The sequence below is a fragment of the Phyllobates terribilis genome, unplaced genomic scaffold (genome assembly GCF_046119375.1).
Source record: "Phyllobates terribilis strain yellow unplaced genomic scaffold, ASM4611937v1 Scaffold_75__1_contigs__length_6962009, whole genome shotgun sequence".
NCBI lineage: Eukaryota > Metazoa > Chordata > Amphibia > Anura > Dendrobatidae > Phyllobates > Phyllobates terribilis.
The window spans coordinates 5,506,724-5,518,886 of record NW_027362835.1 but is presented as its reverse complement, the minus strand read 5'-3'; positions in this window follow the sequence as shown (position 1 = coordinate 5,518,886).

Sequence of the window (12,163 nt, the reverse complement as noted above, 5' to 3'; positions counted from 1 at the left end):
ATTATGACATCACCGTTGCCATGACGTCCATTATGACATCACCGTTGCCATGACGACCATTATGACGTCGCCATGACGACCATTATGGCATCATTGTTGCCATGACGACCATTATGACATCACCGTTGCCATGACGTCCATTATGACATCACCGTTGCCATGACGACCATTATAACATCACCGTTGCCATGACGACCATTATGACATCACCGTTGCCATGACGACCATTATGGCATCATTGTTGCCATGACGACCATTATGACATCACCGTTGACATGACGACCATTATGACATCGCCGTTGCCATGACGACCATTATGACGTCGCCGTTGCCATGACGACCATTATGACGTCGCCGTTGCCATGACGACCATTATGACGTCGCCGTTGCCATGACGACCATTATGACTTCGCCGTTGCCATGACGACCATTATAACGTCGCCGTTGCCATGACGACCATTATGGCGTAGCCGTTGCCATGATGACCATTATGGCGTCGCCATGACGACCATTATGGCATCACCGTTGCCATGACGACCATTATGGCATCACCGTTGCCATGACGACCATTATGGCATCACCGTTGCCATGACGACCATTATGGCATCACCGTTGCCATGACGACCATTATGGCATCACCGTTGCCATGACGACCATTATGGCATCACCGTTGCCATGACGACCATTATGGCATCACCGTTGCCATGACGACCATTATGGCATCACCGTTGCCATGACGACCATTATGGCATCACCGTTGCCATGACAACCATTATGACATCATTGTTGCCATGACAACCATTATGACATCATCGTTGCCATGACGTCCATTATGACATCATTGTTGCCATGACGACCATTATGACATCACCGTTGCCATGACGACCATTATGACGTCGCCATGACGACCATTATGACATCACCATTGCCATGACAACCAATATGACATCACCGTTGCCATGACGACCATTATGACGTTGCCATGACGTCCATTATGACATCATTGTTGCCATGACGACCATTATGACATCACCGTTGCCATGACGACCATTATGACGTCGCGATGACGACCATTATGACGTCGCCATGACGACCATTATGACATCACCATTGCCATGACGACCAATATGACATCACCGTTGCCATGACGACCATTATGACGTCGCCATGACGACCATTATGGCATCATTGTTGCCATGACGACCATTATGACATCACCGTTGCCATGACGTCCATTATGACATCACCGTTGCCATGACGACCATTATAACATCACCGTTGCCATGACGACCATTATGACATCACCGTTGCCATGACGACCATTATGGCATCATTGTTGCCATGACGACCATTATGACATCACCGTTGACATGACGACCATTATGACATCACAGTTGACATGACGACCATTATGACATCACAGTTGACATGACGACCATTATGACATCGCCGTTGCCATGACGACCATTGTGACATCACCATTGCCATGACGACCAATATGACATCACCGTTGCCATGACGACCATTATGACGTCGCCATGACGACCATTATGACATCACCATTGCCATGACGACCAATATGACATCACCGTTGCCATGACATCACCGTTGCCATGACGACCATTATGACATCATTGTTGCCATGACGACCATTATGACATCACCGTTGCCATGACGACCATTATGACGTCGCCATGACGACCATTATGGCATCATCGTTGCCATGACGACCATTATGACATCATTGTTGCCTTGACGACCAATATGACATCACCGTTGCCATGACGACCATTATGACATCACCGTTGCCATGACGACCATTATGGCATCACCGTTGCCATGACGACCATTATGGCATCACCGTTGCCATGACGACCATTATGGCATCACCGTTGCCATGACGACCATTATGGCATCACCGTTGCCATGACGACCATTATGGCATCACCGTTGCCATGACGACCATTATGGCATCACCATTGCCATGACGACCATTATGGCATCACCGTTGCCATGACGACCATTATGGCATCACCGTTGCCATGACGACCATTATGGCATCACCGTTGCCATGACGACCATTATGGCATCACCGTTGCCATGACGACCATTATGGCATCACCGTTGCCATGACGACCATTATGGCATCACCGTTGCCATGACGACCATTATGGCATCACCGTTGCCATGACGACCATTATGGCATCACCGTTGCCATGACAACCATTATGACATCATTGTTGCCATGACAACCATTATGACATCACCGTTGCCATGACGACCATTATGACGTTGCCATGACGTCCATTATGACATCATTGTTGCCATGACGACCATTATGACATCACCGTTGCCATGACGACCATTATGACGTCGCCATGACGACCATTATGACATCACCATTGCCATGACAACCAATATGACATCACCGTTGCCATGACGACCATTATGACGTTGCCATGACGTCCATTATGACATCATTGTTGCCATGACGACCATTATGACATCACCGTTGCCATGACGACCATTATGACGTCGCCATGACGAACATTATGACATCACCATTGCCATGACGACCAATATGACATCACCGTTGCCATGACGACCATTATGACGTCGCCATGACGACCATTATGGCATCATTGTTGCCATGACGACCATTATGACATCACCGTTGCCATGACGTCCATTATGACATCACCGTTGCCATGACGACCATTATAACATCACCGTTGCCATGACGACCATTATGACATCACCGTTGCCATGACGACCATTATGGCATCATTGTTGCCATGACGACCATTATGACATCACCGTTGACATGACGACCATTATGACATCGCCGTTGCCATGACGACCATTATGACGTCGCCGTTGCCATGACGACCATTATGACGTCGCCGTTGCCATGACGACCATTATGACGTCGCCGTTGCCATGACGACCATTATAACGTCGCCGTTGCCATGACGACCATTATGGCGTAGCCGTTGCCATGACGACCATTATGGCGTCGCCATGACGACCATTATGGCATCACCGTTGCCATGACGACCATTATGGCATCACCGTTGCCATGACGACCATTATGGCATCACCGTTGCCATGACGACCATTATGGCATCACCGTTGCCATGACGACCATTATGGCATCACCGTTGCCATGACGACCATTATGGCATCACCGTTGCCATGACGACCATTATGGCATCACCGTTGCCATGACGACCATTATGGCATCACCGTTGCCATGACGACCATTATGGCATCACCGTTGCCATGACAACCATTATGACATCATTGTTGCCATGACAACCATTATGACATCATCGTTGCCATGACGTCCATTATGACGTTGCCATGACGTCCATTATGACATCATTGTTGCCATGACGACCATTATGACGTCGCCATGACGACCATTATGACGTCGCCATGACGACCATTATGACATCACCATTGCCATGACAACCAATATGACATCACCGTTGCCATGACGACCATTATGACGTTGCCATGACGTCCATTATGACATCATTGTTGCCATGACGACCATTATGACATCACCGTTGCCATGACGACCATTATGACGTCGCCATGACGACCATTATGACATCACCATTGCCATGACGACCAATATGACATCACCGTTGCCATGACGACCATTATGACGTTGCCATGACGACCATTATGGCATCATTGTTGCCATGACGACCATTATGACATCACCGTTGCCATGACGTCCATTATGACATCACCGTTGCCATGACGACCATTATAACATCACCGTTGCCATGACGACCATTATGACATCACCGTTGCCATGACGACCATTATGGCATCATTGTTGCCATGACGACCATTATGACATCACCGTTGACATGACGACCATTATGACATCACCATTGCCATGACGACCAATATGACATCACCGTTGCCATGACGACCATTATGACGTCGCCATGACGACCATTATGACATCACCATTGCCATGACGACCAATATGACATCACCGTTGCCATGACATCACCGTTGCCATGACGACCATTATGACATCACCGTTGCCATGACGACCATTATGACATCACCGTTGCCATGACGACCATTATGACGTTGCCATGACGACCATTATGGCATCACCGTTGCCATGACGACCATTATGACATCACCGTTGCCATGACGACCATTATGACGTCGCCATGACGACCATTATGGCATCATTGTTGCCATGACGACCATTATGACATCACCGTTGCCATGACGACCATTATGACGTCGCCATGACGACCATTATGGCATCATCGTTGCCATGACGACCATTATGACATCATTGTTGCCTTGACGACCAATATGACATCACCGTTGCCATGACGACCATTATGACATCACCGTTGCCATGACGACCATTATGGCATCACCGTTGCCATGACGACCATTATGGCATCACCGTTGCCATGACGACCATTATGGCATCACCGTTGCCATGACGACCATTATGGCATCACCGTTGCCATGACGACCATTATGGCATCACCGTTGCCATGACGACCATTATGGCATCACCGTTGCCATGACGACCATTATGGCATCACCGTTGCCATGACGACCATTATGGCATCACCGTTGCCATGACGACCATTATGGCATCACCGTTGCCATGACGACCATTATGGCATCACCGTTGCCATGACGACCATTATGGCATCACCGTTGCCATGACGACCATTATGACATCACCGTTGCCATGACGACCATTATGGCATCACCGTTGCCATGACGACCATTATGGCATCACCGTTGCCATGACGACCATTATGGCATCACCGTTGCCATGACAACCATTATGACATCATTGTTGCCATGACAACCATTATGACATCACCGTTGCCATGACGACCATTATGACGTTGCCATGACGTCCATTATGACATCATTGTTGCCATGACGACCATTATGACATCACCGTTGCCATGACGACCATTATGACGTCGCCATGACGACCATTATGACATCACCATTGCCATGACAACCAATATGACATCACCGTTGCCATGACGACCATTATGACGTTGCCATGACGTCCATTATGACATCATTGTTGCCATGACGACCATTATGACATCACCGTTGCCATGACGACCATTATGACGTCGCCATGACGAACATTATGACATCACCATTGCCATGACGACCAATATGACATCACCGTTGCCATGACGACCATTATGACGTCGCCATGACGACCATTATGGCATCATTGTTGCCATGACGACCATTATGACATCACCGTTGCCATGACGTCCATTATGACATCACCGTTGCCATGACGACCATTATGACGTCGCCATGACGACCATTATGGCATCATTGTTGCCATGACGACCATTATGACATCACCGTTGCCATGACGTCCATTATGACATCACCGTTGCCATGACGACCATTATAACATCACCGTTGCCATGACGACCATTATGACATCACCGTTGCCATGACGACCATTATGGCATCATTGTTGCCATGACGACCATTATGACATCACCATTGACATGACGACCATTATGACATCGCCGTTGCCATGACGACCATTATGACGTCGCCGTTGCCATGACGACCATTATGGCATCACCGTTGCCATGACGACCATTATGGCATCACCGTTGCCATGACGACCATTATGGCATCACCGTTGCCATGACGACCATTATGGCATCACCGTTGCCATGACAACCATTATGACATCATTGTTGCCATGACAACCATTATGACATCATCGTTGCCATGACGTCCATTATGACGTTGCCATGACGTCCATTATGACATCATTGTTGCCATGACGACCATTATGACATCACCGTTGCCATGACGACCATTATGACGTCGCCATGACGACCATTATGACATCACCATTGCCATGACAACCAATATGACATCACCGTTGCCATGACGACCATTATGACGTTGCCATGACGTCCATTATGACATCATTGTTGCCATGACGACCATTATGACATCACCGTTGCCATGACGACCATTATGACGTCGCCATGACGACCATTATGACATCACCATTGCCATGACGACCAATATGACATCACCGTTGCCATGACGACCATTATGACGTCGCCATGACGACCATTATGGCATCATTGTTGCCATGACGACCATTATGACATCACCGTTGCCATGACGTCCATTATGACATCACCGTTGCCATGACGACCATTATAACATCACCGTTGCCATGACGACCATTATGACATCACCGTTGCCATGACGACCATTATGGCATCATTGTTGCCATGACGACCATTATGACATCACCGTTGACATGACGACCATTATGACATCACCGTTGACATGACGACCATTATGACATCGCCGTTGCCATGACGACCATTATGACATCACCATTGCCATGACGACCAATATGACATCACCGTTGCCATGACGACCATTATGACGTCGCCATGACGACCATTATGACATCACCATTGCCATGACGACCAATATGACATCACCGTTGCCATGACATCACCGTTGCCATGACGACCATTATGACATCATTGTTGCCATGACGACCATTATGACATCACCGTTGCCATGACGACCATTATGACGTCGCCATGACGACCATTATGGCATCATCGTTGCCATGACGACCATTATGACATCATTGTTGCCTTGACGACCAATATGACATCACCGTTGCCATGACGACCATTATGACATCACCGTTGCCATGACGACCATTATGGCATCACCGTTGCCATGACGACCATTATGGCATCACCGTTGCCATGACGACCATTATGGCATCACCGTTGCCATGACGACCATTATGGCATCACCGTTGCCATGACGACCATTATGGCATCACCGTTGCCATGACGACCATTATGGCATCACCGTTGCCATGACAACCATTATGACATCATTGTTGCCATGACAACCATTATGACATCATCGTTGCCATGACGTCCATTATGACGTTGCCATGACGTCCATTATGACATCATTGTTGCCATGACGACCATTATGACATCACCGTTGCCATGACGACCATTATGACGTCACCATGACGACCATTATGACATCACCATTGCCATGACAACCAATATGACATCACCGTTGCCATGACGACCATTATGACGTTGCCATGACGTCCATTATGACATCATTGTTGCCATGACGACCATTATGACATCACCGTTGCCATGACGACCATTATGACGTCGCCATGACGACCATTATGACATCACCATTGCCATGACGACCAATATGACATCACCGTTGCCATGACGACCATTATGACGTCGCCATGACGACCATTATGGCATCATTGTTGCCATGACGACCATTATGACATCACCGTTGCCATGACGTCCATTATGACATCACCGTTGCCATGACGACCATTATAACATCGCCGTTGCCATGACGACCATTATGACATCACCGTTGCCATGACGACCATTATGGCATCATTGTTGCCATGACGACCATTATGACATCACCGTTGACATGACGACCATTATGACATCACCGTTGACATGACGACCATTATGACATCGCCGTTGCCATGACGACCATTGTGACATCACCATTGCCATGACGACCAATATGACATCACCGTTGCCATGACGACCATTATGACGTCGCCATGACGACCATTATGACATCACCATTGCCATGACGACCAATATGACATCACCGTTGCCATGACATCACCGTTGCCATGACGACCATTATGACATCATTGTTGCCATGACGACCATTATGACATCACCGTTGCCATGACGACCATTATGACGTCGCCATGACGACCATTATGGCATCATCGTTGCCATGACGACCATTATGACATCATTGTTGCCTTGACGACCAATATGACATCACCGTTGCCATGACGAATATTATGACATCACCGTTGCCATGACGACCATTATGGCATCACCGTTGCCATGACGACCATTATGGCATCACCGTTGCCATGACGACCATTATGGCATCACCGTTGCCATGACGACCATTATGGCATCACCGTTGCCATGACGACCATTATGGCATCACCGTTGCCATGACGACCATTATGGCATCACCGTTGCCATGACGACCATTATGGCATCACCGTTGCCATGACGACCATTATGGCATCACCGTTGCCATGACGACCATTATGGCATCACCGTTGCCATGACGACCATTATGGCATCACCGTTGCCATGACGACCATTATGGCATCACCGTTGCCATGACGACCATTATGGCATCACCGTTGCCATGACGACCATTATGGCATCACCGTTGCCATGACGACCATTATGGCATCACCGTTGCCATGACGACCATTATGGCATCACCGTTGCCATGACGACCATTATGGCATCACCGTTGCCATGACAACCATTATGACATCATTGTTGCCATGACAACCATTATGACATCACCGTTGCCATGACGACCATTATGACGTTGCCATGACGTCCATTATGACATCATTGTTGCCATGACGACCATTATGACATCACCGTTGCCATGACGACCATTATGACGTCGCCATGACGACCATTATGACATCACCATTGCCATGACAACCAATATGACATCACCGTTGCCATGACGACCATTATGACGTTGCCATGACGTCCATTATGACATCATTGTTGCCATGACGACCATTATGACATCACCGTTGCCATGACGACCATTATGACGTCGCCATGACGAACATTATGACATCACCATTGCCATGACGACCAATATGACATCACCGTTGCCATGACGACCATTATGACGTCGCCATGACGACCATTATGGCATCATTGTTGCCATGACGACCATTATGACATCACCGTTGCCATGACGTCCATTATGACATCACCGTTGCCATGACGACCATTATAACATCACCGTTGCCATGACGACCATTATGACATCACCGTTGCCATGACGACCATTATGGCATCATTGTTGCCATGACGACCATTATGACATCACCGTTGACATGACGACCATTATGACATCGCCGTTGCCATGACGACCATTATGACGTCGCCGTTGCCATGACGACCATTATGACGTCGCCGTTGCCATGACGACCATTATGACGTCGCCGTTGCCATGACGACCATTATAACGTCGCCGTTGCCATGACGACCATTATGGCGTAGCCGTTGCCATGACGACCATTATGGCGTCGCCATGACGACCATTATGGCATCACCGTTGCCATGACGACCATTATGGCATCACCGTTGCCATGACGACCATTATGGCATCACCGTTGCCATGACGACCATTATGGCATCACCGTTGCCATGACGACCATTATGGCATCACCGTTGCCATGACGACCATTATGGCATCACCGTTGCCATGACGACCATTATGGCATCACCGTTGCCATGACGACCATTATGGCATCACCGTTGCCATGACCACCATTATGACATCATTGTTGCCATGACAACCATTATGACATCATCGTTGCCATGACGTCCATTATGACGTTGCCATGACGTCCATTATGACATCATTGTTGCCATGACGACCATTATGACATATCCGTTGCCATGACGACCATTATGACGTCGCCATGACGACCATTATGACATCACCATTGCCATGACAACCAATATGACATCACCGTTGCCATGACGACCATTATGACGTTGCCATGACGTCCATTATGACATCATTGTTGCCATGACGACCATTATGACATCACCGTTGCCATGACGACCATTATGACGTCGCCATGACGACCATTATGACATCACCATTGCCATGACGACCAATATGACATCACCGTTGCCATGATGACCATTATGACGTCGCCATGACGACCATTATGGCATCATTGTTGCCATGACGACCATTATGACATCACCGTTGCCATGACGTCCATTATGACATCACCGTTGCCATGACGACCATTATAACATCACCGTTGCCATGACGACCATTATGACATCACCGTTGCCATGACGACCATTATGGCATCATTGTTGCCATGACGACCATTATGACATCACCGTTGACATGACGACCATTATGACATCACCGTTGACATGACGACCATTATGACATCGCCGTTGCCATGACGACCATTATGACATCACCATTGCCATGACGACCAATATGACATCACCGTTGCCATGACGACCATTATGACGTCGCCATGACAACCATTATGACATCACCATTGCCATGACGACCAATATGACATCACCGTTGCCATGACATCACCGTTGCCATGACGACCATTATGACATCACCGTTGCCATGACGACCATTATGACATCACCGTTGCCATGACGACCATTATGACGTTGCCATGACGACCATTATGGCATCACCGTTGCCATGACGACCATTATGACATCACCGTTGCCATGACGACCATTATGACGTCGCCATGACGACCATTATGGCATCATTGTTGCCATGACGACCATTATGACATCACCGTTGCCATGACGACCATTATGACGTCGCCATGACGACCATTATGGCATCATCGTTGCCATGACGACCATTATGACATCATTGTTGCCTTGACGACCAATATGACATCACCGTTGCCATGATGACCATTATGACATCACCGTTGCCATGACGACCATTATGGCATCACCGTTGCCATGACGACCATTATGGCATCACCGTTGCCATGACGACCATTATGGCATCACCGTTGCCATGACGACCATTATGGCATCACCGTTGCCATGACGACCATTATGGCATCACCGTTGCCATGACGACCATTATGGCATCACCGTTGCCATGACGACCATTATGGCATCACCGTTGCCATGACGACCATTATGGCATCACCGTTGCCATGACGACCATTATGGCATCACCGTTGCCATGACGACCATTATGGCATCACCGTTGCCATGACGACCATTATGGCATCACCGTTGCCATGACGACCATTATGGCATCACCGTTGCCATGACAACCATTATGACATCATTGTTGCCATGACAACCATTATGACATCACCGTTGCCATGACGACCATTATGACGTTGCCATGACGTCCATTATGACATCATTGTTGCCATGACGACCATTATGACATCACCGTTGCCATGATGACCATTATGACGTCGCCATGACGACCATTATGACATCACCATTGCCATGACAACCAATATGACATCACCGTTGCCATGACGACCATTATGACGTTGCCATGACGTCCATTATGACATCATTGTTGCCATGACGACCATTATGACATCACCGTTGCCATGACGACCATTATGACGTCGCCATGACGAACATTATGACATCACCATTGCCATGACGACCAATATGACATCACCGTTGCCATGACGACCATTATGACGTCGCCATGACGACCATTATGGCATCATTGTTGCCATGACGACCATTATGACATCACCGTTGCCATGACGTCCATTATGACATCACCGTTGCCATGACGACCATTATGACGTCGCCATGACGACCATTATGGCATCATTGTTGCCATGACGACCATTATGACATCACCGTTGCCATGACGTCCATTATGACATCACCGTTGCCATGACGACCATTATAACATCACCGTTGCCATGACGACCATTATGACATCACCGTTGCCATGACGACCATTATGGCATCATTGTTGCCATGACGACCATTATGACATCACCGTTGACATGACGACCATTATGACATCGCCGTTGCCATGACGACCATTATGACGTCGCCGTTGCCATGACGACCATTATGACGTCGCCGTTGCCATGACGACCATTATGACGTCGCCGTTGCCATGACGACCATTATGACTTCGCCGTTGCCATGACGACCATTATAACGTCGCCGTTGCCATGACGACCATTATGGCGTAGCCGTTGCCATGATGACCATTATGGCGTCGCCATGACGACCATTATGGCATCACCGTTGCCATGACGACCATTATGGCATCACCGTTGCCATGACGACCATTATGACATCACCGTTGCCATGACGACCATTATGGCATCATTGTTGCCATGACGACCATTATGACATCACCGTTGACATGACGACCATTATGACATCGCCGTTGCCATGACGACCATTATGACGTCGCCGTTGCCATGACGACCATTATGACGTCGCCGTTGCCATGACGACCATTATGACGT